Source organism: Acomys minous, assembly GCF_964271855.1.
Source record: "Acomys minous genome assembly, chromosome: 11".
Classification (NCBI taxonomy): domain Eukaryota; kingdom Metazoa; phylum Chordata; class Mammalia; order Rodentia; family Muridae; genus Acomys; species Acomys minous.
Window position 1 is genome coordinate 27,710,461 of NC_140492.1, and position 24,314 is coordinate 27,734,774.

Sequence of the window (24,314 nt, forward strand, 5' to 3'; positions counted from 1 at the left end):
GGACTCTCTACTCAGATGTAGTAGATCGGTATCACAGTCTCCTTGTGGGCCCCCTAGTATGGAGAGTAGGGGCTACCTCTAACATGGATTCTGATGCCCACTCATTGATCACTTCCCCCTAGCCTTTGTTCTTGGCAGACTACAAAAGAAGAGGACATGGGCAACTCCAGATCAGACTTGATAGGCTGAAGTCAGATGATAGAGGAGGAGAGCTCTCGTTTCTGAGGACTAGAGAAGTAGGGGAGAGGGAATGTGGGAGGGAGGGTGCGAGATGGAGGCATCAAGGGAAGGGGTGACAATTGATATGTAAAGTGAACATTTTTAAAAAACTTTATATTATTAATTTATTCATATTACATCTCAATGGTTATCCCATCCCTTGTATCCTCCCATTCCTCCCTCCCTCTCATTTTCTCCTTACTCCCCTCCCCTATGACTGTGACTGAGGGGGACCTCCTCCCCCTGTATATGCTCATAGGGTATCAAGTCTCTTCTTGGTAGCCTGCTCTCCTTCCTCTGAGTGCCACCAGGTCTCCCCATCCAGGGGACATGGTCAAATATGGGGCACCAGAGTTCATGTGAAAGTTCCTACTCTCCACTCAACTGTGGAGAATGTCTTGTCCATTGGCTAGATCTGGGTAGGGGTTTAAAGTTTACGGCCTATATTGTCCTTGGCTGGTGCCATAGTTTGAGGGGGACCCCTGGGCCCAAATCTGCCTATCATAATGTTCTTCTTGTAGGTTTCTAGGATCCTCTGGATTCTTCAACTTTTAAAGAAGTTATCTTAGTGTTATTTCTCAATTATATGCACTTACATTTTGTCAAATTAATTCTCTGTGATTTTATAACCATTTACACTGTTAGAAATATAGAGGTAGATAATATTCAATAGAAAGATTCTGAAATCATGCTTATGGAGGTATAAAGCACATTTATTGCATTTTAAAAAACATCTGTGAAACTGGCCTTGATCATACAAGAAATATTACCAAGCAAATGACAAGTAGTAACGTAGTCTTACAGTTTACATAATAAATGTCCATGGGTTGAACATTAGTCTTGTTTATCTAAGAACACAAACATGACTGCATACAATAGAAAATTATTGACATTCTTTTACAACATTGCAAGTAAATACTTGTCCAAGATACATTATAGAAGGTATTTTAACACTTTAAAGCAATAATTTATCATTTACACAGAGTAAAGTTGTTTTATATTAAATATTTTTAAAATTTTTTACATATACATTTATTGTTATTACACATATATACAATAAACTACCTATACTAAGAAGATTCATGACACAATCAGGAATTATATAAATGTTACATTCTAAGTGTTGTAACTATTTGTATTTGACAGCCTTGACAAAAACATCTTTCCTATCTTGTTCTTAAAAATGCCTTTGACCATGTCCCCTGTAGGGGGAGACCTGATGGCACTCAGAGGAAGGACAGCAGGTTACCAAGAGGAGACTTGATACCCTATGAACATATAGAGGGGGAGGTAATCCCCCTCAGGAACAGTCATAGGGGAGGGGAGTAAGGGGAAAATGGGAGGGAGGGAAGAACGGGAGGATACAAGGGATGGGATAACCATTGAGATGTAACAAGAATAAATTAATAAAAAAAAAAACAAAAAAAAAAACAACAAAAATGCCTTAAGGGTACAATAGTGGCATAAATGCATAGTGTAGCAGTAAACCACTGCTTTCTAATTGAACTTAGGATACACTCAACAAGGACTCCATGCCCAGTACCAGAAACCTATAAAACTATTCAATACTATTAAAATCATAATTACTAATATATATGGATTAATATCTAATAACAATATAATTCTCTCTTGATATACCTACTAATAAGTGTAGTCTTCATTCTGAAAACTTTATTCTTTACAACATACAGATGTTGTAGAAGGATGTTTTTCCTTTCATTCTGTATCTTCTGCAATAAGAACTCAGGAGACTCAATTATTATTTTCCAAGTACCTAGGCTATATAACACTCATTTTTTTCTGACTAGCACATTACTTAAAATAACACATTATATCAATCTACATTCTGTCACTTGGCTAGCTATCTGAGCTCAGGCACCAGGTATCCATCCTACTTCTAATTTTCCAGCTGAACCCAAGTACCTGGCTCTTTCCCAGAATCCTCCCTTCCTGCCAGATGTTCACTTACTTTCTGCCTCAGCTACAAGCCATACGTTTTTTAATTGACCGGTGTTGCATCCATTCAATACACAAGAGATTCCTTCGGAAGCCACTGCAGCAAACCACATCCAATCAATGTGTGGACTTATGGAACTCAGGCCAATTGCTTCATCTACAAAATGTCCCTCACCAAAGACTCAGTGAAGAGTGCATAAGAGGGGCAGTAAAGGTGTACGAGCCAGAGAATTAAAATGTTTCCTGTAAGATTATGTTTCTGAGTAAAATAAAAAAGTACACCATTAAATGACTACCATGACTGCTCTAATGTGACCTGAACAATGATGACACCAGTGAATATGTGAAATTGACACAGAAACTTCAGGTGCCTCAAACCTTCACAGAGAACTTTAGGCAATTAAGGAAAGTTGTAAAAGTTAAATGTGGCCTTTCCCAGAGAAAAGCACATCAACTGGTGGTCCAGTGCCAAATTATCAGCCTTGAAGACACTCATAGAAATATCGTTATGCAGATTGAAAAGTTTTATATTTAGATGTATATGTGTTTGTACACAAACATAAATGCATGCAATAATTCTTTTGTAAAGCACCATGAATTTGAATGTTGGAGAGAAATACCATGGGAGAGTTTGATGGGAGAAAAGATAATAAAGAAATATTATAATTAAATCATAATCTCAAATATTCAATTATAATTTTCTAACTTCATACAGAAGTTAACTACTCTTAATAAATCCTTAAAGGAATTAAATTGTTTTCCTATTGCTCTCTATAAAGAGAGAAGAATTTTAAGTGAGATCAAGGTCATGTATTTAGAATATTATAAGTTATTAAAATTTTTTGTATTTAATGCTAAATTTATTGTAATTAAACATATTTTATATAACATTTAAACATGTGTAATATTTGTTTATTTATTTATAGAAATACATTCTATAGCACAAACACAGAGGCCACATTACAACTTACGGGTATCAGTTCTGTATTTATACAATGTTGTTCCCAGATTGAATACAAGTTTTTATTTTCAGTGAGTCCTTTCACCCACTGAGCCATCACAGAAGTTCCTACGTGGTTTTTCTAAGAATGACTCATTGACAAGAAGATGATGAATATAAATAATACAGTATATACATGTATTCTGCTTAATAGTTCATGTTTTTTTAAAGTATGAATCATATATATATATAACATAATATACCTCGTATTCACCTACATTTTAAATTAGGAAGTTATTAAATTTTAGTGACATCTTCACAGTCCCACTTGAAATTTAGAGGTCTAGAGAGTAACAATCCATGTCACATATTGTCATATACATAACACCATCTCTCTTCTGCTCTTGTTAATGAAATTCTCTAAATGAATAAAAATATCAAAAGTGTTTTTTAATGAGGGGAAAACTTGACCTAATGAGACAATGAGTTTCATTTATAAGGAAAATGTTACATTGACTAAACTTAATTAGGAAGATTTCAGATAATAAACAGTTTTCTTTAAAATTGCATCAAATGTCAAAGATTCATGATTACCCAATGAGCCTTGAAATTTTTTAGGTTTATCAGCTTTGGTAGTAGTTATTTAAATGTTGAATCTTGTACTGACTTTAATTAGAGAAAACAAACAAACCAATATAAATAAAGATGTTGTATGAGATTATAGGTGTATTTCTAGAGTTTAGAACACAAACAAGCATCCTCCTATTTGAATGTGCATAGCCCAGGTAGTTATACCCTGACTCTGTGGGAATTATCTTTCTCTACCACCTAGTGTGTTGGAGTGTTTGGATTACAGCCAAACGCTACCTTATGTGTCCTTATGTGAACTCTAGGAATCTGAATTTCAGTCTTCATGCTTAAGGAGCAAATATTTTACTAACTGAGCCATTTCCCAAGCCCTTATCAATGTAGCCTCTCCTATACTTTTAATCTTGCTTATTCATGGTGATACAACACTTCAAGAATGAGCAATTAAGTATAGTAATTAAAGTAATCATTTTTCTTATTGTTTATATCAACAGTTACTAAATGTACATTATGTAGGTTACATTGAAGGAGTTAAATTATCCTTATAGATTTCTTTGTGCTTTTATATTTTGTTCATTTTGTTTCATTCACCTTTTAGGTGAAATTGATCTATATGATAAGTTCATGTAAAATTTTTCATGGAATTAATAATAAATTACCTATGAATCACTTATAAAGCAAGTTCCCAAGAGTGATAAGTATATTCTATGGACACAGCACTGTATTATTTTTGTTTGCTGGGTTCAATAGACAATTAGAGGTATGAGAGATTGTTGGAACAATGTCATGTAAAATGCAGTATGGTATCTTATATGTTTGTTTTATTTAAATTTTAAATAAAATGATGTTAAATGCATTTTAAAGAAAACATTCATTTCCTATACAAGTAAAATATGTTCTGTGTCTACTATCTATATAAAATGTATACATAAAAGCAATCATATTCCATATAGCATTTTCAACCCAGTATGTGGGCTAGTGTTTCACATTTTAAAATAAAAAACAACATAAAATTATATTAACACTTACTTTTTAATTGTACAAGTTACTAAAACAGAAACTGTGCTAAAATGCCATAGCTTTAAAATTGTGTTGATTCACTATGATTTCAAAACCAGTAGTTTTTCATGTGAGATTTCATTATTCATTTTGAATATAAAGTGAATAAACAAAGAAATTGAACGATTCAATAAATCAATTCTGAATAAATCTGACACAGGAATATACTGATGATTTATGCGTCTGTAAACATTTGTAAAAGAATGGACTTAGGGGATATTACATAAAAGAATTTTTAGTCTACTCATCAATCCATGTATTATATTTACTTAGCCTGAACAGTCACCAATAGGTGCTCAGAACATGCATGTGATGTAAACAGTGATTAATGTTTGAAGATAATCTCTTCTCACTTATCACATTCATTACCATGTTAAAATTTCCCAAATTGCTCATCTGGGAAAACGTTACAACAAAAGTTTGTTATGTTTAACTCATTTTGAGTGTTTCATTCTTTGGTAGTACATAACAGATGGACTAGCCCACAGCAGCAGAAGCATGTTACTCTAGTCTTCAAGGTAGTGTGCATTTTGTAAATCAAGAGAAATATCATCAATGGTACAAATTCCATTCACATGAAGATGCATAGACATTTAAATTACTACCTGGTTTTATCTCATTTTTTGAATTGTCAGACTTCTCATGAAGTATTTGGGGATCTTAGAGTTTCACAGTTGAAAACATCATCCAGTTTTCCTTTCTGATTTTACAGATGAGGCTAATATAGATTAACACAATTTTGGCACTTAATTTATCTCATTTTAGTTTTTCTATCTTCATATGAATGAATATATACTCTGAAAATCTGAGTAAATATAAATACAAAAGACCAATTGGTACTTTGAGTACAAGTACAATATTTGAAAATATCTATTGAACCTGGCATAATATTACCATATCATCGACAGACCTGACGTTGACTACTATGATGAAAAACTCACTACTGTTGAAAAGTATTCAACAAACTTTCCTTCCAGAAATAATATAGGTAAGGTACAAATACAAACATGCTTCCCATGTATGTGGCTCTTGATTCAACATAAACAAGAGCACACAAAATATGATTACCAGAACAGAAAACACTACACATCTGAAATCCCCCAAGCAGCGGGCAAAAAAAAAAAAAAATGTCGCTGGATGCCCATAAACAGAAATTTGTATCAATCCAGATTTATGCACATATTTCTGTTGTCTGGAGCATCCAATATCCAAAAATTAGGCTTCATAGACTTAAACCAGTCAAAACATTATTTCATTGCCTTTAAACAAATCTTCAATGATTACAACATGAACATTTTAGGGCATTTACTACACTGAAATATTTGTCATGTGTAAGAAGGTTTTCCTTAATGAAAGCTGGCTAAAACCATCTCTGTTTTATTATAGATAAAACTGCCCAATGAAAAAGAAAATTTTCTCAGGAAATGACATTTGCATTAGACATAGATGATGTAATTCAGTACCCTTCATGAGAAATACTCATCAAAACGAGCTAAAAATTATACATTCCAAACTGACAGATTTTCCACATAATTTACGAATGACTATACATAAAGTATATATATATATATATGTATAATTTTGATAGTGAATTAATGCCTCAAAAAGACATGCATATCCACAATTTCCTCCACACGCCCACAATTCCTGTATCATCAATGAAGTCATTGTTTTAAATTAGAAACAAAAAAAGTTTCTTCTCCTCCTCCTCCTCCTCTTCCTCCTGCTTCTCTACCCACCTCCTCTTGCTCTTCCGCTGTATTTCTCTTTCCTGTTCCCACTACCTCTCCTCTTCATTCTCCTCCCCTTTCTTCTTGACAGAGTATTTGTATCTCTGGATGGCCTGGAACTCACTATTATTATTATTATTATTATTATTATTATTATTATTATTATTATTATTTTGCCATGGTGCTGGAATTAAAAGCATACTTCGCCACTCTCCAAACAAGGATTACTCATATACTGGAACTTATTCTGTATTGATTTTCATTGTACGACTGTGCTACATAGTCATTAATGAACACCACCACATTAAAGTATGGAATAAGTATAATAAAAAAATAAAGATATATCCATCAGAAATGTCGAGGATGCATTTGTGTAGTAAATTATTTACTTATTAAACACTCCCACTTGCCTACAGTAGAGATTATGGAAGAAAATAATACATGACCTAAAATTTAAAAGACCAATATCCAATGCAAAAAGGAAAAAAACAAAAACAATATTTGGCAAAGTTCTATTAAAAAGAAGAAAAAAGTCAGGTGTTGTGGTGCACGCCTTTCTCCCAGCACTTCAGAGGCCTAGGCAGGTGTATCTCTGTGATATTGATGTTAGCCTGGTCTACAAAGCATGATCAAGGAAAAGGTTACACACAGAGAAGCCAACTCTCATAAAACAAAAACAAACGACAAAAAGTTAATGAAAAAAACAAAACAGATAAAAGAAGAAAGAGGAGCTGGGAATGACAAGTGGAGAGTACACGGAGTAGCTGGAGAGTTGTAATCTAAATACAACATATAAATATGTCAAATGACCACAGAATAAATATTTTTAAACATTTTCTAGATTGACACCATCATTTTTTATTTTATATTTAACTTGGATGGATAACTAAGCAAAATTATATATTCTTTTACCAATTCTTAAAATTGATTCTTTGTGAGTTTAAAATTTCTTACATGTTCAAATCACATTTGTCCTTCTCTCTCTCTCTCAACTCTTTCCAAATTAATCTCCATTCTGTGTACATACAAGTTTGCAGATTTTGATAATTTTACTCAGCAAGACCAGTTTGTGATGTTGAATTTTTTCATCTATGATTTCATATGATTTCATATAATTCACTCCTGCTAGAGTGTGGTCTACTTTTATTCCAACAGGTAACAGTTACCAATGCTCCACACCTTCGGATAGGGTTTTGTGCCTACACTTCCCTCCCAGTGATAGGACATGGTAAATTTTAGTCTTCCACTGATGTTGTGCCTATTGATTCAGTCACTGTCAGTTCATATGTACAGGTGCATGTCTGTGAGCAGATATTGCTTTGTAGTTATCCATCACTGCAGGCCCTCTTGTGCAATGATCCTTGTACTTTTCAGGAGTTGCCATATACATATTTCCCTTTTAGGGATGGATTCTACAGTCTCTTATCTTTTCACTTCGGCAAATTGTGGGTTTTTGTATTCATCCTCATACACTGCAAATAGAAACTTCTTAGATAAGAGTGAAGAGGTGAATTAATCTATGGATACAACAATATATTTTTAGAAATCAGCTTAATATTACTTCCATTTAGTTGTGTAATTATATTAGCTTCTCCTCTAGGGACTATGTCCTATCTAGAGATAGGTAATTAACTCTGTGATGGTGCCAAGTAAGTGTTCCAGCTTGTGAAGTGGGACGTAAATCTAAGGAGGAAATGGTTGGATATTCTGATTATATTCATATACTGTTTATACTGGCATGACTTTCTAGGTCAGTCATTATTGTAGCTTGAAAGAGTCACAGATTGGTGTAACTGATGATTACACTTTTCTGTGGTGTCCTTTATAGTGTCTCACAGCACCATGAAAGGTAGTCAGTAGAAATCATGTTTCCTGATATGTTCCAGAATACAAATAAAATAACACTTCGGTAAAATAAAAGTGAATAGGAATTCAGACACTGCGATGGGGAATTTTATTAATATATTATTGACATACATATTTATTCCTTTAAGATATAATATTTACACTACTTGTCACCTATCATTTCATAAATGCACACACTACATACATACATGCACATACACACATATATACATACATGTATATATATATATGTATATATACTCTAAACAGTATATGTACTTTTCAATATGCACAGCTCCCTGCATATGCAGAAACTTACATGCTCTCTGTTAGATCAACAGGATGATATTACCACACTAGTTCAGTGCTTCAACATTTGCTCATGTTGCTGTAAGAGAAGGTGATGTTCTATCTGTCTCTGGAGTGTAGTGGGAAGAAAAACAATATTTATTGATTCCAGTGCAAAAAACGACTTTTTCATTTGCGGGTATTACTAAACATGTAGTGTTTCCTGTGAATAACTCCAAGTCCTCCTTTGGGCACCAGCCAATCAATGTCTATCTAAATCATTTACACCCACTATGATACAGGATACATTGTAACTCACAGTGTTTACCTTCCATGCAGTAATAAAGCATGCTATTAATAGGGTTGTTTGGTGTCACAATTGCTGATACTTTTTTACTTACATATTGCCATTAGCAGACAGTGTGGTATCTCCAAGATAATCTCACATTCCTCTGCCTATATATAATCTTCAGTATGACATGCCTGTTGTTTTAAAACATCCCTTTTTCATGGAATAAAAACTCATGTCCATCATAAGCCATGGTCTTTAACAAACATCACTTTTGCTTTCAGAGTTTTGATGTAGTCACTGAAAAACAAATAATTTTGGGGGCCTATATATTTTATATCAATATTTTTTCCCTTTAAGGATATAGGAAGGAGAGATGGCAGGCTATTGCTAGTGCATTAACAGTGAGATCAGTCAGAGGTTTTAAATCGATTCAAGAATTTAATATTCAAGGTGGTTTGGAGAGTTAATAGTTCTTAATCAGTTAAAAATGTAATTGTTGTGCCATGAAATTCATAACTGTAGTGAACAATATGAAGAATATTTAGCGTGGACCAATTGTTCAAATATGAGACTTTAGGTGACATTTGCCATTCAAACCTTAACAAGATTCTCTGGTGTGACACAAGAAATTTGATGAGAGAAAGGAAGACCACAACATGAAGTGCAGGAGTAGAAGACTGTGTGGATGATCAAATAATAAGCCAGATATTGCAAAGTCTTGTGCAGTTAGAGGTAAAGCTATATGATATGATAGACTGGATGCTTTGACGGTCCCTACAGTTAATCTTCTCACAACAGGCCGACTGTTTTTGATATTTTTTTTTCTGAGAGGGGAAATAAGGGACCAATGAAATGCTGTGAGTACTTTAATTTAAGCACCTTAGCTCCCATCAAAAGTTCATGATGCCCGACACTGTCTGTACTAAGCCAAGGTGGATTTATTCTTCTGAAATATGAGAAGGGACATGTGAGTGTGCAATGGATTCAGCTGTCCCTGGATTCACAGAATGGAGGATCATAGTCGACTCACTGTGCCAGTGAAGGGAAAAGATACACACACGCCTTTGAATGCTCGTAATGTAGGAACTTTATTATTTCACGGTTCAACAAGTTTGATGAATGTGATCCATTTGTTAAGTTGAAATTCAATATTTTCTTCTCACTGGTGTTGCTACAGGAATTCAAAAACTGCAGAACCTATTGCTGTTAGGCCTTGAGAATATAATGGTTGTGAAGCTACTGATGAATATATAAGCCAAGTAATAGTTTTGAATTTCAGCAAATGAACTCCTTTCGTGCCATAGTGCATTGCTATGATAGGGTGAATTAAATATTGGATTGAGTAAATGATGGAGTTAGGCATTCTGCTCTTTCCAAGTGTTATTCCAAGGACTAGAATATTATTTTATTGTGACTTTCAATTAACGTTAGCTAGTCCCAATAGACGTGTGCCTGCTGTAGCCACCTTTACCTTACATGTAGTACATATAAAATTAACAAGTGAATAGTTTGTGATTGACGACTATGTGGTTAAAATATCATAAGTATATATTTTAAAACAATCACGGAATGCAGCAAATCAAGATTAATACTATTAAGGGGAGATAGAAATTATTTAGAGCATATGACATTACATTAAAGTGATCAAGTTAAGTTCATTATGATGAGAAGAAAGGATAGAGAGAGAAAATGTGAAGAATAATTGGACCAGCACTTGTTTTGGAAAGCAGACAGTAAAGATTGTGGGGTATGCTTGTTAGGTGTCTAGAGTTCTAGAGGAGATATGAGGGATTTCCTATGTGATAGACTGCATATATGTATATATTAAATTCTTTAACACTGGCATGTAATGACCATGTGTATTAGGGGAGTTGAGGAGGCTTAAGATATTTGAGAACAAACAATACATTATGATATAAACTTTGGGGAGTGAGGGAAAGAATTGAATCTGACTGAAATACCAGTATATCAATTAGTTTGGAAGATAAAACTTAGTGACTTGTTTCTGAGAATGTTTAATTTCTGCCAATTAGGAATACAAGCTCAAAAATGGAGTACTGCTCATCTTCCAAAAGGAAAACACATGTATTAAAAACATATAGTGAATAAAGAAATAAGACATCAAGACACATAGCAGTCTCCAACCTTTTAAATATTGATGGATAGCCAATGTTTGCTGAACCAAAAGACATAACTAAGCATGGAATATCAAAGCCGATACATACTTAGTGTTCAACAATGTCAGTGCTAAAATAGTAACACAGGAGGTAATGTCAAACCAGGCTAAGGAAACGGTCACTAAAAAACAAAAAACAAAAAAACCCTATATATCTCTATTGATCACTCTCAAGCAAATAAATATTTCTCCACTATTTTCTTACTTTTCTACTTTGCTTACATACCTCCTTATTTCTACATCTTTTTTTTATCCAGACAAGGCTCAACTTTTTACAATAAAAATGGCATAATAAGTTAATATTTGCATATATACACACAATAAACATATAAATACCTCTGTATATTTATGTATTTAAACATATATGAAATATATATATATGAAAATAATCTATATTATTATTGGTTTTGAGAAAATGAAGCAAAAAACTAGCACCTCCATTAAGCAAACATAATATAGAGATTAATAGTACTTTAATTTTAAATATTGTCTGTGTGTATATGTGTGTTTGTGTGTGTATGTGTGTGTGTGTGTGTGTGTGTGTGTGTGTGTGTGTGTGTGTGTGTGTATCTCCCAAGGTTTGAATCTAGAGGTCAGAGAGAAATTTACAGGTGTCTGTTCCGTCATTACACCATAAGGTTTACAGAAATAGCATGTGTGTATTTATGAGTGTGGAAAGGACCTTACATCCTTTGTGCATCTTTATCCCAATGGTAACTAAACATTATCATTAAATTTATGATACTAATAGTACTATGAAGACTCATCAGAGTTCACTTCTAACTAAGGCTGTGAAGACATTGAAAAAGATATTTTAATAAGTGGTAGAAACCCTTTTCCAAGTGTGGACAGTACTGCCCCACTGGCTTATGGTCTTGATGGAATGAGGAGGGTACCATGAGAGAACACCTAGGCATCGATGTGTTTATTTCTGCTTTCTGGTCAAGAAGAGGTGAACAAATGTTCTACCCTATATGTTTCTGAGAGAAAAGTTTTCTGAAGATATCCGCTGGCAATATCGATTTTCTCTATAATTTACTGTAGACATGACCAACTTGACCAGAATACAAGAAAGGATTGGTGACAGCTCCCCCCTCCACTTTAATTGTTAAGGGACCTACATGAAGAAAAAGCTGCATATCTGCTACCAATGTGAAAGGGCCTATGGCCACCTCTTGCATGCTCTTTGGTTGTTGCTCCCGTCTCTGTAAGCCCCTATGGGCCCAGTTTAATTTTCTCTGTAGGTGTTCTTGTGGTGTCCCTGACCTTTCCAGCTCCTCAATCTTCCTCCCACTCTTCCAGAAAATTCCCTGAACTAAGCCTTTTGTTTGGCTGTGGGTCTCTGAATCGGCTTCTGTCAGCTACTGGATGAAGCCCCTCAGACAACACTTATGCTAGGCTCCTGTCTGCAATCATAATATCAGTAATAGTTTCAGTGTTAGCTCTCTCCCATGGGGTAGGTATTAAGCTGGCCCAGTCATTGCTTGGCCAGTTCCTCAATCTGTGCTCCATCTTCTCTACTCTTCTTATAGGCAGGAAAAATTTGGGGTTGAAGGTTTAGTGGGTGTGTTTGTCTTTCCTTCCCTCCACTGGAAGTCTTTTCTGACTATAGGAGATGGACTCTTCATGCTCCATATATCCTGCTTATAGGGGTCTCAGGTAGGGTCACTACTCACCCATCCACTCCTGGAAGCCCGTCCTGTCCTACAGATACCCAATCATGGATTTTTGTCCTCCCTCAAGCCCTTCCCCTTCAAGCACACACTCTCCGCACACCTGATTCTCACCCCAGTCCCCCACCCACCCTTTCTTCCACCCATTTCCATCCATACATATACTTCAAACGTCTATTTTGTTTTCCCTTCTGAGTGAGATTCAAGCATCCTTCCTTGAATCTGCCTTGTTACTTAGCTTCTTTGGATCTCTGGATTTTAGCAGAATTATCCTGTACTTATCCACTTATAAATGAGGGCATACCATACTTTTCTTTCTAGATCTGGATTATCTCACTCAGGATGACATTTTTGAGTTACACTCATCTCCATGAAAATTTCAGGATGTCCTTGTTTTTAATAGCTGAGTAATATTCCACTGGGTAAATGTGTCAGTGTTTTTTTAATCCATTCCTTCATTGAGGGACATCTACGTTGTTTCCAGTTCTAGATATTATGAATAAACCTGCTATGAACACAACTTAGCAAGCATCCTTCTGGTATTGTGGAGCTTCTTTTGGGTTGCACAAGTTTGCACTCCCACTGGCAATGGAGGAGTGTTCCCCTTGCTCCACATCCTTGCAAGCCTGTGCTGCCACTTCAGTTTTTCATTTTAGCTGTTCTAATTGGTGCACCCGAGAATCTTAGAGTCATTTTGATTTGCATTTTTTTCTGATAACTAAGGACATTGAACATTATTAAAAAGTATTTCTTGGCCATTACTGTTTCCTATGCTGAAAATTCTCTATTTAGCTCTGTACCCCGTTTTTAAATTTGAGTTAGTCAGCTTGTTGGTGTTTACTTTCTTGGGTTCTTTATATATTTTGGATATTACCCCACTGTCTTTTGTACATTAGGTTGATGAAGATCTTTTTCCATTCCGTAGGCTGTCATTTGTCCTGTTGATGGTGCCCTTTGCCTTACAAAAGCTTTCCAATATCTTGGGTCCCATTTATTAACTGTTGACATTAGTGCCTGAGCCAATGGTATTCTGTTCAGGAAATTGCATCCTGAACAAATATGTTCAAGGCTATTCCCCAATTTCTCCTTTTTTAGACTTAATGTATATGGTTTTATGTTGAGGTCTTTGACCTACTTGGACTTGAGTTTTTGCGGTTGATAAATATGGACCTATGTGCATATTCTTCTCATGCATTAGTCCAATTGCACCATTTGTTGAAGATACTTTCTTTTTCCTTTGTATGCTTTTGGCTTCTTTGTTAAAAACCAATTGTCCAGAGGTGTGTGGTTTTGCTTCTGGATCTTTGATATGATTCTATATGTCAACCACATTTCTGTTTTTATGCCAATACAATGAAGTTTTTAGTACTGCTCCTCTTCAGTACAGCTTAAAATCAGGGATAGTAATGTTTCCAGAATTTCCTTTATTATATGGTATTATTTTTGCTATCCTTATTTTATTTTATTTTATTTATTTTATTTTATTTTATTTTCGCATATGAAGTTGAGGGTTGCTCTTTCATTGTCTGTGAAAAATTGTTTTGGGATTTTTATGGGAATTGCATTGAATCTGTGGATTGGTTTTGGTAAGATGGTCATTTTTCTATGTTAATCATGCTGATCCATAAACATGGGAGATCTATCCAACATCTGATACCTTCTTCAATTTCTTTTTTCAGGAGACTTGAAGTTCCTGTCATACAGGTCTTTAACTTGCTTGGTTAGAGTAACACCAAGATACTTTATATTATTTGTGATTATTGTTAAGAATATTGTTTCCATATATTTTTCTCAGCACATTTACTGTTTGTATAAAGGAAGGCTATTGACTTTTTGAGTTAATTTTGTACCTATCCACATTACTGAAGGTGCTTATCAGCTATAGAAGTCCTCTGGTAGAATTTTGGCAATCACTTATAGATATTATCATTTCTTTTGTGAATAGAGATACTTTGACTTCTTTTCCAATTGTACCCCTTTGATCTGTTAGTTGTCGTATTGCTCTATCTAGAATAGCAATTACTATATTGAAATTGATATGAAGAGATTGGGCAGCCTTGTCTTGTCTCTGATGTTAATGGAATAGTTTTTTTTCTTTCTCTCCAGTTAATCTGATATTCACTATGGCTTGCTGTATATTGCTTTTATTATGTTTACATACATGCCTTTTATCCCCAATTTCTCTTTCTTCATTTTGTTTATATGGTGGATTACATTGATGGATTTTATTAAGCCATCCTTACCTCCCTGGGGTAAGGGCTACTTGATAATGGAGGATGAAAAAAAAAAAAGCTTGTTTTCAGTTTGCAAGTCCCTTATTGAGTATTTTTCCATCAATGTTTATAAGGAAGATTAGTCTGAACTTTTTTTTTTTGTTCAGAGTCTTTGTGTGGTTTAGGTATCAGGATAACAGTAGCCTCGTAAATTGAGTGTGTCAACGTTTCTTCTGTTTCTACTTTGTGGAACAGTTTGAAGAGCATTGGCATTAGCTCTTCTTTGCATAACCCCTTAGTGTCTCATGGTTCTTCCTTCTGTATATAGTTTATTTTATTCATGTGTAATAATATAAATATATATGTTAAAGAAGAAACATAGTAAGAAATGATAAAAGATCTGATAGAATTCTGAGCTATAAGAATGTAGTCCTGTGCTTCCCCCTCCCCATTTTCTTTTAATTGGGAGACTATTAATGAGTGTTTCTAGTTCTTTAGGGATTATGGATCCCTATACATTGTTTACCTGCCCTTGATTTAACTTTGATAAGTGGACTCTATCAAGAGAATTATCCATTTCATTAGATTTTTCAAGTGTTGTAGAGTACAATCTTTTGTAGTAACAGGTAATGATAAAGGATTTGTGCAATATCTATTGTTATGTCCTTTTTAAAAATTTAATTTTATTAGTTTTCATGCTATGTTTCTATCTCCTAGTTTGGCTAAAGGTATGTCTATCTTATCGATTTTTCTAAAAGAATAAACTCAGGCTTTATTCATTATTTGTATTTTTCTTTTTGTTTCTATTTTATTGATTTCAACGATGAGTTTATTATTTCCTGTCATCTACTCTTCTTGTGTTTGATTCTTTTTTTCTTGTTCTTTCAAGTGTGCCATTAAGTCGCTAGTTTGAGATCTCACTAATTTATTTATGAAACCATTTTGTGCTATAAAGTTTCCAGTTAGCACTGCTTTCATTACATCTCATAAGTTTGGGTATACTATGACTTCATTTTCCTTGAATCCAGAAACTATTTACTTTTTTTCTTTCTAATGTCGACCCAGTGGTTACTGAATAGATAGTTTTTCAGTTTACATGAAAACTTGATTGTATTGGACATACTATATATAATCATTACCTGAATGATCAATATATGTACTTTAACTTCCAGCAAATACTTAAGAATTTAATTTTTATTCCCTTTTTGTGTGGCTAAGAGTAAAACAGCTCATTGAATCAGTGTTGCTTCAAAAGTGTAACAAGTAATAACACTGTTTACTATATTTTATTCACTTCAAAACCTAACAATTGTTAATTATCTGGAACTTAAATTTAAATTCTTTAAAAATATTTCATTGTGATTGTTTGACTGGCCTGAACTCACAGATACCCACCTCACTCTACCTCCCAAGTGCTACAGTTAAATATGTGTGCATTTTGCCAGGCTAAGTTGTTTATTTACTTTAGTCACAGAATGAACTCTAGGAAACCCATGTATAACTCAATAGAAATCACTATTTTCATATTTTCACTGAACAGTACTAAGTAGTTATATAATCCTCTTGATATTGACTTTATTAAGACATGTTGAAAAATAAATGTTTTATTTTTACGTAGTAGAGAATACTTCACATAAGCACACACACAGACACACACACACACACACACACACACACACACACACACACAATGCAAACCTAACTTTGAAAGATGACCTGTTACTCTTAGACTCTTTACTCACCTGCTTCATTCTTTCTACATGTTCATAGCACAAAATCAGTGTGAAAATACTACAACATAAAGAATAGAAAAAAACTTTAACATTTCCTACTTAACTTCACATATTATTTTATATGTGTATGGAATCAATTATTTTAATAATATGGTACTATTGATTACTATATAAAATATTAACTGAAATTATATTTCACATAGATAATCCATATCTTTAATTCTTTAAGACACAGAAAGTTTATTTTCACTCTAATCCATGTTTATAGTGGACTGTAAAGGTGGGAGACTTTCTTCCAAATTGCTCTTACCCTGACACACCTGCTGAAACGGACTTGCTGGCACTACTTCCCACACTTCAATGTGGGTGTAAATGACTTGTGAAAATTCATATGTGAATATTAATGGTATTTACTTAGAAAACAGACACATAGGAGAATTACAAAAGCTTAGTAACAACCATGGCATTTCTAAGGATCCTTAGATTCTTTGCACAATGAATTTAATTCCAGATCAATCACATGCCGTAGCTCTCTCATAACAATGATTATATGTTATTACTATAAGGATAAGTAATAGCAAAAATACCATTCACCCATTATCTTAGCAATGAAATCTAAATTTAGTGTAATGTTTTCTTTAAAAGTATATAACTCTCTATTTCATACCTTATAGCAATGAACTGTTATTTGCACGATACTATATCTAAAGTCAACATCCTTCAATTTTGTGATGAAACGTATAAAGAAATCTAAAGTATCTAAACTCTGCTAAATGAATATGGAACAATGAATCTGTCTGAACACTACAGCACCCTCACAAGAACACCAGAATTGCATAGCAGCAAATTGTATATACATACACAAATAATTCAATTTAAGATTTATTTTCTATATTTTTCATAGGTGGGGTTGTGTCTTGCTCTGAATTTTGATATCTTCATAATTAGACAGGATGTAAAATTTCTTTTATTATGAATTATCTGAATGTTCATTAGAAATATATTAAGAAGGATAGCAATGCTCTTTGGGATTTTATTCTGGTATAATCATATTACAATCCTCCAATCAATTACACATTTATGTAATTTACTTGTACATGTTCTCACTATAATGCCAATGCAAGACGTGAGGAGTACTGGCTCTTTATGAGTATGGGCCATACCCCTTATAAAACACCATAAACAGTAGACAAAAGATAGATCAAATATCATACAAGAAAAAAAGGATGTCAAATGAAAAAGATATAACCGTGATCTCTGTGAATGTCATACATTTTCTAAATAAATATTCCCCATAAGACCTGAGAAAAATTAGCACTTCGTGTAATCAACCTTCCTTAACCAAAGTTTCATCTTCTTACAAATCTATCTCCTTATTCAGCAACCCCTATCTTGATGTATAGGATGAGGCTGTTTATTCTGTTCTCCTTGTTGTAAGCAGTGTATTGTATTTATGTGTAAAAATTTAAAAAAAATTGTAAAAGAAAAATAATGATTTTGAATAATACATTTATTTATTTGCATGCTTGTGTATCATAAAACCATGTTAAATAATTATTTTTACATGTGCATGCACATATTTATGTAATGTAAAATTTATATGTACATGTATCATTGTATATGTTGTATCCTTGAATAACCCTAGAATAATATGGAACCTTAAACAAAATGATGACCTGATTAAAAAATAAATATTGTGCCAGGTAAATCCTAAAGAAGCACTGAAGGACCAAAGAGTCACTAATAATTATAGCCTAAGAAATACGGAAATATGTCCCTCCTCCATCTTTGTGTGTGTCAGTGAAAGGGGGCATGTTGTTTACAGAAACTGAACAGTAGCTTTCCATACAGAATCTTTAATAATTTGCTTCCATATAATGCCGTTCTTTTTATTTTCCACATTGTTTAAGTCTATTGTAGTGAGTGTTATATCTTGTGTACCAGTTTAAAAGTCTTTATGGTAATATCAATGTTAGGAGTGGTAGAGTGAAAAAAGCAATATCTATGATGGTAACCTGTAATCAGTGTTGACTCTTATGTTTTTATCTGATAGAATTATACTCAGTTACAGCACAGGGAGGGAGTGCACAAGTGCATTTGGAATGAACACCCAGTTGTCAAAAACATAATGAAACAGTAAGCAGTGTTCCTACACAGCCTCTGTTTCTGCCCTGACCTCTATATATGATGTAATACGATTTAAAATTTACAATGCAAACTGAAACATTTATTTCTCCAGTTGATTCTAGTCATCGTGTTAATCCCAGAAATATAAACCATAAATAAGGGAAGGAGCGCTCCCCTTTCTGAAGTCTAGGGGAGGGGGGAGAAGGTATGAGGGAGGGAGGGAGGGATTGGGAGGTGATGAGGAAGGAGGCTACAATTAGGCTATAAAGTGAACAAGTTAAAAATAAAAATTAAAAATTAAGAAACCACAAATACTATTACATACAGTTTATACTTGGCTTTTAGTAAATTTGGATCAGTTAATATGTCAGTTCTTGATGCAAATTCAAGGTCTGCTACTTTCTACTTTTGATATTTCTAGGAACATTTTGTAAGTTTTCTCCACTTTCAACTTTTTTTCAGTGATATTTTCTTTTAAATTTATTTTTAATTTGATATATACAAAATAAACACTGGACATATTTACAGAGTACAATAGGATGTTTTCATAGTCTCTATATCATATTTAAATGAGATTAGCCATTGTGTCACCTTCAGTTTTTATCACTTCTCTAGGGTGAAACATGCAGCAGTCTTCCTTCTAGCTTTTCATTGTTATCCCTTGCCCCCCTAGTCTTCAAGATGCCCTTTGTTTCTGTCACTACCTACCAGTTGCTTTAGATCATCTCAGTGAAAATCTAGGTCTAGGATCACAGCACCCCACAAAGACATGAAGAATAGATGTGTCTTGTGTTTAGTTTAGTATCTCAGAATTACATCACCCAATGCTTAATATATAGTTTGCAACACTTAAGGTTCCATTGCTGCCCTAGGTGTAATGATGTTATATACTATGGTGTAAGCCAGGCCCAGTGTCTCATACCTGTAACTTCAGCACTTGGGAGCCTGTATCAGGTTATCAGGAGTTTAAAGCCAGGCTTGGCTATAAAATAAGACTGTCTCAAAACAAAAACAACAAACAAACCAGGAGTGCCAAGAAAGCAGGGGAAATCATCCTCATTTTCAGAATCTGTATTCTTTCCTTTCTCAATTGAGGATTGCTATGATGACTAGGAGGGGAAAATTGATGAGAAGGTACTGAGACTTCCACATTTTTGCAGACGTTCATCAACATAATAATCTTTAGTGTAGTTATTGCCTGCTGCCATAGTATCGTAAATGCATAAGATTAAAAAATGTGAATAGATTGTATAAAAGAAACTTTCAGCTTTCTTCCAATTACATGCAGAATAAGGCAATTATATGAGACTGGGAATCTGATAACACAAATAAAATTAGTTTATATTTGTTTTCATATCTTTTCTTTTTTCATGTACCATATATATATATATATATATATATTATTAATTTCTTCATATTACATCTCAATTGTTATCCTATCCCTTGTGTCCTCCCATTCCTCCCTCCCTCCAGCTTTTCTCCTACTCCCCTCCTCTATGACTGTGACTGAGGGGGACCTCCTTGCCCATGATACTCAAAGGGTATCATGTCTCTTTTTGGTAGCCTGCTATCCTTCCTCTGAGTGCCATCAGGCCTCATCATCCAGGGTACAGGGTCAAATAGGGGGCACCAGAGCTCCTGTAAAAGTCAGACCCTTCACTCTTCACTCAACTGTGGAAAATGTCCTGCCCATTGGCTAGATATGGGTAAGGGTTCGAAGTTTACTGCACGTATTGTCCTTGGCTGGTACCATAGTTTGAGCAGGACTCATGGGCCCAGATCTGCCCAAAAACACTGAGCTGCAAGAGACTTGATACCCTTTGAGGAGGTCCCCCTCAGTCACAGTCATAGGGAAGGGACTGAGGGAAAAATGGGAGAGAGGGAGGAATGGGAGGATACAAGGGATGGGATAACAATTTAGATGTAATATGAATAAATTAATAAACTATAAAAAAAACAAAAACTAACAAAAAACCCATCTCATATACTATCAAGATTATGATTTGCTCCTAGTTTTAATGACAAAAACATAAAATCCATTAAATTTATGGTTTATTGATTTACTTCTCTATTTTGAGACAGGGTTGCTCTGTGTAACTCTGCCTGTCCTGAACTCACTTTGTAGACCAGGTTGTCCATGAAATCAGAAATCAGCGTGTCTTTGCTTCCCAATTGCTGGGAATAAAGGTGTTCACTATTATCACAAGGCTCATATATGGTTTACTTGACATAAAACTGTAAGTTCTCAAATTAAATGAAAACATTCTGTTTGTTTGTTTGTTTGTTCTTGAAGACCTGACTCTTGGCAACCTAAAAATTATTACTGTGAAGTGGTGACATTGAAAATAAAATTAATTATCATAGATTGTGGCTATAGAGTCAAAATTGAGTTTATTTAATAAGAGAAGCTGTAGATTATGTTTTCATATTAAACCAACTAAACTGTTTACAGATCTCACATACAAAGTACAATCAAAACAAACAGCGGCTAACTGTTTCTGGAGGGAAAAAAAAGATTTGGTGTGATTTGATGTTCATATATTATCACAAAATGACCTCTTCTTTGATCTGGATGAGTTTTTGTTTGTTTGTCTGTCTATGTTTGGGGCTAGTCCTTAGAATCAAAGCAAACTCACAAGACCAGTAGACTCATTTGAACTTTGCTGTAAAAATGAATGAAATGGAAGTTCTGTTTGTAGAGGAAAGCTATGTCTTGTTTACACAGACGAAAAAGCAGTCGAAAAAAAAAATCTTCCCCAGGGAGAAACATTCCCTGTTGATTTATGTCTGCAACAGTAGAAAAAAATAACAGATGTATCTGCTTGGAGGGCAGTGTGCAATGCACACAAATTTAAACCACATAAAACTTTGCTTTTAGATGCATCTATGAATTGTAATTTTTGTTTTCATACATAATTAAGAATGGGGCAGCAAATATGAAGATTCTGTTTAATTTAATATGCTCATTACAATGAAAGCAAATACACATATATACAGAAAATACCCATACCCACTCGCAAATACCTCGATGCATACATACATACATACATACATACATACATACATTAACATGCATGCCAAAAACATCAAAGTCACACAAATCAGGGACAAGAAAACTTTTATTTTCATGTTTTAGCATACAAGGGATAGGAAATGGACTAAAGACAAATAGTTATGGCCGTATATAGGTAAATAAGATAGACATCATATCAACACTAATTTATGGAGAATACTCTTTTATGGAGTGAGCTGGGAAGATGAAATGCTATACTTAGAAATATACAGAGATTAAGTGATAGAGCGATACATTGTTTTATATAATAGATATTTTTATCTTGAACTGGTTTAATGTTTGCACCTACTCTTTAGAAAATGACTTTAGCTTCTTCCATTAAAGTAGTAGCATTACAATGTTGAGCAAGTGCAGGGAATAATCCTTCCCTTTTTGTAACTTTTCCTAAGACTATGTGGGATATACGGTAAGCTATCCACTGGCTGCATCTTTGATATGAGAAGAATTAGATTAAATAAATCAAGCCATAGTAAAAGGGGCCCCCAAGCAGATTCTGTTTATAATTGTCAACTTTATGCTTACATCTCACAGTTTAATGTAGGCTTGTGTGTTTTCCCTGACATTAATTTAATTCATATCCACCAAATTTTATGTTTTCAATTTGCATTGGGAAGCAAAAACAGGATTGATGGTGATCTGCCTGTTGTACCCTAAGGTGCAGAAAAATACTCTGCACTAGAACAGGAAATTGCCAACTAAAAATCCCTCTGCATAAGATCAATTTGCCTTCAACTTTTAGAAAACAGGACTTAGGCAAGTTCTAACTTGACAACTAACTACTAATGAGTGTCACATTTGATCTTATAGATTTATTTCCCACTCTAAGGAAGTTATTAAATTTAGAAAGGAAATCTTTAGAAAAGAGCTCTCCATGTTCTAAAAATTCAAAGACAGATGTAGGTAAAGCATTTTTCTCAAAGCTTTCTTAAGAAAGACATTTTTTAAAATGTAAAATTGGTCATTAAGTGATAGAGGTATGGCTTTTGAAAGCATACTAATTATACCCAAACATTTACTATATTATTGAATCTGAATATTTCTCTTTGAAATTTATTTTATACATATTTATGTGTTTTTCTGTCTGTCTGTCAGTCTGTCTGTCTTTCTCTGTCTTGTGTGTGTGTGTGTGTGTGTGTGTGTGTGTGTGCATGCACGCATGTGTGTGTGTATGTGCAGTATGTGTGTATTTGTCATTACAGTTGAGAAGAGGATGTCAGATCCCTTAGATCTGGATTCGAGTAATTGTGAGCCACTGCTCATGGGTACTGGAACCAAACATAGCTCCTCTAAAAGATCAGTTAACTCTATGAACAACCAAGGAACTCTGCAGCCTATTTTGTCCAAGGATCTAATCAAAGATAATTTTTAGAAAATGAAATTTTGTGTAAGATATCTGGTGGTGCTACTGATTTTGTGCCAACTGAAATCATCATCAGTTCTAGGGTGATAAATTTATTCACATCACTGAATTTGCATGGACCGTTCTGTCAGGACATAGGTAAAACTTGCAACTAGTGAGATTATGTTTGTGATATTTAGAGTATATACTTAAAATTCTTTAATCATCTAAGTTCAAGAAATCACAAGAACATAGCATTTTCTCACTATTTAATATCGTTCTAATATGGAGAGCAACACTCATTTAACTGCATTAATCTTACAATCCAGTAATATGTTGTATTACTTTATACCTTTATGATAGGAGTTCCACATGACTGCTCTGTGAAGAAGTGTACATGAAGATGCAATCTCTTCCTTCATGACTTCTTTTTAGATATGCTATTTAGTTTGTGTTTCAAATGCACATCCCAGGAACAATGATTATTATCTGCTATAGATGTACGGCGTCATCAAACCCATAAATATCCAAGCTTGAACCTAAACATTGTCTTCAAATTCTCTCTCATGACCTCCTGTCAACTAAATGCAAAGAAAATCATCAATACCAGCAATGATTAACTTTGCATAGACACAATTTGAATCACAGTTTCTGTTATTGTTTGTTCTAACTCTTAGACCTCAATAACCTTCATTCTTATATCTGTTGTTTGATTTTTCAATTATTAGAGTGCAGATTATATTAAGGTAGAATTAGATAACTACAGGTGCAGTTTCTTATTTAAAGCTCAGTAGGGTTTTTGACTTAGTGAAACCATAGTAAACCCTAATAGTTCCAAATAGATGTTATTTGCTAACCTGCATGAGTGCAAAGTGAGTTTTAACAGCAGGTGATGGCCACAGTATTCCAAAAGGGACTACATGAGTTGTGGATGAGGGATTGAGCCCAGATAATCTTGCCTTTGTGATGCTGCCCAGTCTGTAAATGACTTCCTCACTTCTTTCAACCTTCTCTATCCAGTCACTGGCCAGGTTATTCTATTTAAATTACCCCATCTCAGCTT